Raw genomic sequence first — 6,109 nt, forward strand, 5'->3', positions numbered from 1 at the left:
CAGCGCCACCCGGTTCCCAACGGGGCAGAAGGAGATCTCTTTTCTAAGCACTCCAATGTAGAATTGTTCTTTTTGGTTCATTCCTTGGGATAAGAGTAGGTGTAGCTTTTTTCAAAAGGGGCACATCCATCTGAGGAGGTCATCAGACAGAATGCTGATCAGAAACTGAAGGCTACTTATTTTTATTGTTCCTTAGTCAACCCAAAATAAAAAGGTATCACTAGCCTGAAAATCAGTGATTTTCTCTTTGGGTAAGGAAACATTTTGCTCAGGGAAGGACAGGAGGATTTATTTTTTTCTCCACTAAGTTTAATCTTTTATCAGGCTGGATATCAGGTGGTTTATCAGGTTTATCAGGTGGTTGCCAACTTTTGTGATTTTGAGGGATCCGGGACTTCAGATCACACTCAGTGCCTGGGGAAAACATCCCTCTCGTTCTGCTTTTTCTGCTTATGGATGAACTTGTGTCCTGAGAGGAGAGTGTGGCTCACTGCTTATTTCAGCTATTCTTAAGGCTTGTGCTGGTCTTCATCCAGGATATCTCATTTGCTGAATTAACTTCAGGAGAAAGGAGGGAGGAAGACTGGTACCCAGCAAACCCCTTGCAGTAGAGACATTTCCCTTGCTCTGCTGCAGCAGAATGTGACATTATTTCATAGAATAAATGGGCAACCACCTATTAAGGGCCATAAAGATGTGCTGGTTGTTATTAAGACCAAATTGCAGTGATTTGAATGGCAAAGGGCTCCAAATGCAATCAGCTGGCTCATTGCTGCCTTGCTCCCATCGCTTCTCTTGCTTTGCACTCCGCTTCCTTGATTCATCCTCTTTTGTGATCCACACGTGTGATACAAAGATCTTTGTTATTATTCCTGTTTGCAGGAGTCCTTAAAACACCAGGGGTTAATCAGCAGGGAAAATTCCAGCCAGCGGGTGCCAGCAGACCCAAGCACAGATATCTGATCAGGTTTTGAAGCCTCAGCCTTAGGAGCCAGCTGTGGTCTAGCAAGCAGGGAGGAGAGGTCTGAGTGTGATTTTGTACTCTTTTGGGGAGTGATTCTGAGCCTTTGGACAGACCAGCAGCTCTGTGGTTTGTGCACTGTGTTTCATGCAGTTGGTCTTTTCCTGACCTTAGCCAGCACCCTTGTGTTGCTAAACGCAAGACGTGTCAACCTCAGGGTGGGATTAACCTAATTTTCATTCACATATCTAAATATAAATATCTCAAGTTGATTGAGTCACCCTCAGCTCCCTCTTTAAGTCACAGAAGAGAAACAGCCACTGCTAAAGCAATTGCCCGACCCATTTTAGGTACCTGCCTTAGGATAAGTTAGGTGATGTATCGTACCTCTAAAATAAAATGAGACAAATCCTCACTGGCTTGTGTTGCCTGTGTCAGTTCTAAAGGACTGAAATACAGCCCCACTAAAACTTAATTGAGTCTTGTGTGCCTAATCAGCAAAAGGACTTTTCCTCAAGCATTTAAGCATGTAGATAAGGATCAATTTAATACAACTATTAACCCCAGATGCACTGGGCAGTGCTTTGGTTTTCTCTGAAGGTCATGTTCCCATGCACTGTACCAGCAGAGTGGTTTAATCTTCTGCTCTGCAGATGCTTCTGAGTCCATGGGACCCCCCACAAAGGGCCAGTAGAAAGAAGGAACAACAGGGTTAGCCATGCCGTGTGTTGTATGGGAACCTATAGCTCCAGGAGGCAATTCGTGCAGCCCAGCTTGAAAGCCACTGGCAGGTGACATGCCCTCTTCTTGGTCATCCTGATATCTGTGTTAAAGTCAGCTAGTGACGGCAAACCCTGCCCTCCGTCATGACTCAGACTCAGGGTGTCGATTCTTGCTGTCATTGCAGCTGCATGTTGATCTGTCCATCTGGGAGGAGAACGCATGGGGTGGTGTTAGGACAATACATTTAGGACAAGAGGAAATGGCCTCAAGTTACACCAAGGAAGATTTAGCTTGGATATTTGGAAAAAATTGTTCCTGGAAGGGGCTGTCAGGCATTGAAACAGGCTGCCCAGGGCAATGGTGGAGTCACCATCCCTGGAGGTGTTTAAAAGGCACATAGACAAGGTTCTTAGGGACATGGTTTGGTGCTAGAGTTACGTTATGGTTGGACTTGATGATCACGAGGGTCTCTTCCAACTGAAATGATTCTATGGCTCTATGGTACTATGAGTCTATGATTCTGTGTTGTGTCTTCCCCTGTGTGACCTGTGCCTGATGCTGAAAGGCACTGTGGACTATGCACCAGCCCTGAGCCACAGGCCAAGACTCATAGCGTGAGTCCTGGCCCAGAGGTCTGAGAACAGTGATAATAAATGGGCAGCCAAGACCTCACTGGAGGCAATTCCCAATTTTAATCCCTAATTTTTCCCTTCAGACCCCAGGCTGGGGTAGGGGGCTGTGAGCAGGAAGAACCATCCCCTCAGAGATGCCCCAAGCCCCAACCTCTGGGCTTCTACATAGGAGCCAGGTGGTACCACCATGTTGGTCCATGTGCAGGGTGCCTGCCCATGGCCCTGTCTCCTCTCTGCACCGCTGCTCCCATAAAATGAGCCGTATTCAGCCATTACAGATGCGAAGCGTGTTGTCGTGGAGGGAGCACCATTCATCAAGGGGCTCCGGTCTCTACTCATTATGTGCCGGCTACAATGAATCAACGTTAATGAGGCAATTTTTGGTCATTTCCACTCTGTATGCACAATAATTATTTTCTACCCTTGCAAAATAGTCTCTAATTAAACTGACGGATTTCAGCAAGGTCTTGCGAGACTAAACCCTGTTCCTCTTTTATAGGGACAGCAAGTCCTGTGAAATCCATTGCGCCGAGCTCTGCAAGGCACAACAGGGTTTTCAAATGCCTCCCTTTGCTGGATTTTAATAGGCTGAACAAATGGAAACCTTTGGTGAAATCAAAGATAAAGAAAGAGGCGACACGTCTCTTTCTCTCAGAGAAAAAGAAAACAACCACCCAACCTAATTCCTTTAAATGCCCTAGGACAACGTGATATCGAATGTGCAGGAGAACAAGATGAAACTCATTAATTCACTCGAGTCAAGAATGCCTGCTCATGAAAATGCAGGCAGGAAACTGCTCTCTTTTTACGGTCTGAATAAAACAAGGGGCGAAGTTTCCATGTATTGCCCTCTACTTTGTAAACATCGCTGGTGCAAAGGGACCGTCTGAATGCAGCATCTCCGAGCTGTTGAGCTGCACTGGAGTCCTACTTCTTCTCTGTGATAGCTGTTGAACCAAATAGAGGTCAAGAGCCTATTTCTACCAGCCTTAAAGAAAGCCGAGCTCTTCAAGGAGCTTGGAGGAGCCTGTGCCTTAAAGCTCAATGGTCTCACTGTCAGACTGTAACTGCTGTCCTTGGAGCAAGCTGTTACAACAGCTTTGGAAATGGTTGGTGCTTGTTGCGTGAGCAGATTACAACAAATGAGCTGAGCCGCAGCAATTTCTTGGGTGTGAAGTCGTCGCTGGGCAAAAGCACTGTTGTTGGTCTAAGCTTAGCTCCTGAGCGGAGAGGATCAGCCTAAACTAGATTACCTCTCATTATCTGTGGGCTGAAAGGTGCAACCACGCAGATGATGAGCAGTTTCTCAAGACAAAGAAATGTGACCTTGTGTTCACGTCTTCAGGCAGTAGGAACATGACACAGACTCATAGTCATAGAATGGTTTGGGCTGGAAGGGACCCTCAAAGCTCATCCAGTGCCCCCCCTGCCATGAGCAGGGACATCTTCACCAGCTCAGGTTGCTCAGAGCCCCGTCCAGCCTGGCCTGGGATGTCTCCAGGGATGGTTCATCCACCACCTCTCTGGCCAACCTGGGACAGTATTTTACCATCCTAATTGTAAAAAATTTCTTCCTCATGTCTGTCCTGAATCTCTTCTCCTTTAGTTTAAAACCATCGCCCCTTGTCCTGTCGCAACATCAGTGGCTACTTGTTTATTTGAGAGTTGAAAACAAAAGCAAAGTAGAAGTTTAAGGCCTCATGTAGAGGCTCCTTGCCCATGTGCTCTGAGACCAAAACCCACTTTGTGGGGTGCCTTCAAGGGAGACAGATGCAAGCCCAAAGCCAGCAGCAAACTGGGGGTGAGACCTCCGCACCACAGAGGAACTCACCCCTGTATGACCCAGAATCTCCTTTTGCTCCTAGAGGAAATATAATTCATGCAAGCACTGAAAAGACAGAGGAGCTCAAAGCTGAAATGTGCAGGGCTCAATCAATGGCGTCAATCATGATATGAAACACCTGTTCACCCCAAGGGCAGCGTTGTGGCAGATTGAGACATTCAACACCAGGACAGGGCTGGGATAGATGGTAAGTACAGCGACTGTGAAGTTCTCACACTTGCAAAACAATACCTGTTAGAGAACATTACTGCCTCTCCCTCAGCCCATCTGTAGAGACCATTCCCTGTGCCTTTCCTTGTCTACATCTTACCTGCCACCTTCCAGCCTGATTTTTCTTTTTCCCCTTTTTATTTGATGTGCAGCCACCAAAGAAAAGACAAAACAGAGAGAAAGACTACCGAGACATTAAGAAGCACGCTGGCAAAATTGTGCTTTGAGCAGCAGTACATCAGTTTGGATATGGAGCATTGATTTCTTTTATCACCCTGCTTATTAACTACACAGGATTTGCTCCTAAGAAAAAATAAATCAAAATGAGCCTAGAGGAACTGTAAGAGATAAGAGGATAGATGTTTGCTCAAGTTATTTCTCATTGTGAAATGCTTTTAGCTCCAGATCTTAGGTAGGAAGCCAGTTCCCCATCTTCCTTCTCAGTAATTAAAAGAAAGAAAAACCTGGCAGTTTACCAGACATTCTTTACACATAGAATTAATATCATTTTATCTTCCAGAGATAATACACTGAGCTCAAGGAGTCAAATCAGAACATGAATGTCTTTGTTGTAATTCCAAAGCAAAGAAACATTTTTGCTGTAATAAAACCTAATAGTATTAAGTAGCCTTGATTTTCCATTGCAGTATTGTGTCTGAGTTGCATCATATGGCCGGATCTTCCGGTGGGGTAACCTGGTTGGTTTGCCAGTAAAGGTAAAAGCTAAAGGTATTGATTTAGCTATTGGTTTAAGTCTATTGCTCTGATTAAACAAAGAATTTAGCCCATTGTTTTGTTTCAGGTAAAGTTACCTTGAGGTGATGCCGCAGAGTATCAGTGTTAGGATCAAGTTGCCCGGCACTGGAGATACAGGACACAGCGAGACAATTAGTGCAATAAACAGTTCAAAGGTGCTGGAAAGAAAAAGCAACCCAAGGAAAATGAAGCAGATCCCCCAGGTGCAGAGGTTGGAGGGGACAAACAGAAAGTCATTGTGTTTACTAGAAAAGGTGGTGTTGAACAGAGAGAGTCTTTGCACTGAAAATGTAGAGACCCCAAACCCCGTGGCTGAGACCAGTTCCTAGTGAGCAGCCTGAAGGAGACAAAGCCACCCCCTGTCTCCCTCCCAAATTCTTTCCTTTGATTGTTTGTTTACCTATTTTCATATCAAAGTCTCAGCTTGGGTGTCTTCCATCTTGGCTACCGTCATCACTAAGGAATGAGCTTCAAATCAACCTTCTTGGAAGCTGACTTGTCAGGAAACCTTCTTCAGTAACAGGTTTTACATGTCTTCTTAAAATCCCTTTCAGAAGCATCAAAGTGCCCACTAATTGCTGTAATCTGCCTCGCAAATACCTGGATCTGGGTGGATGCATAGGATCCTCTCAAACTGGTTGACTTTAAATATTTAATTATTTTACTTAGGTAGAAAATCGGGAGCCAGAAAAATGTTGCTATAATCAAGTGATTTTGACTGAGTTAAGCAACTGAGCATTGGTACACACCTCATGGTCTTAATGTTTTTCCAAGGTCTTCATGTCATTCATCTAATTCTGGTCTTCATGTCATTTCTGAGAGATTCCCAAAGCTCTCATCTTCCTGTACCAGCTTTACTAAGCTCAAGGAATCAACCTAGATGGAGAAGACCCCACAGTTTGATGGCTGTTTCTTGATGAGATCAGTTGTTCCTCACCAGATGCAACCTGGATTCCAAGACCAGATTGCTCTAAGTGTCTACTC

The sequence above is a fragment of the Nesoenas mayeri genome, assembly GCF_963082525.1.
Source record: "Nesoenas mayeri genome assembly, chromosome: 1".
Taxonomy (NCBI): Eukaryota; Metazoa; Chordata; class Aves; order Columbiformes; family Columbidae; genus Nesoenas; species Nesoenas mayeri.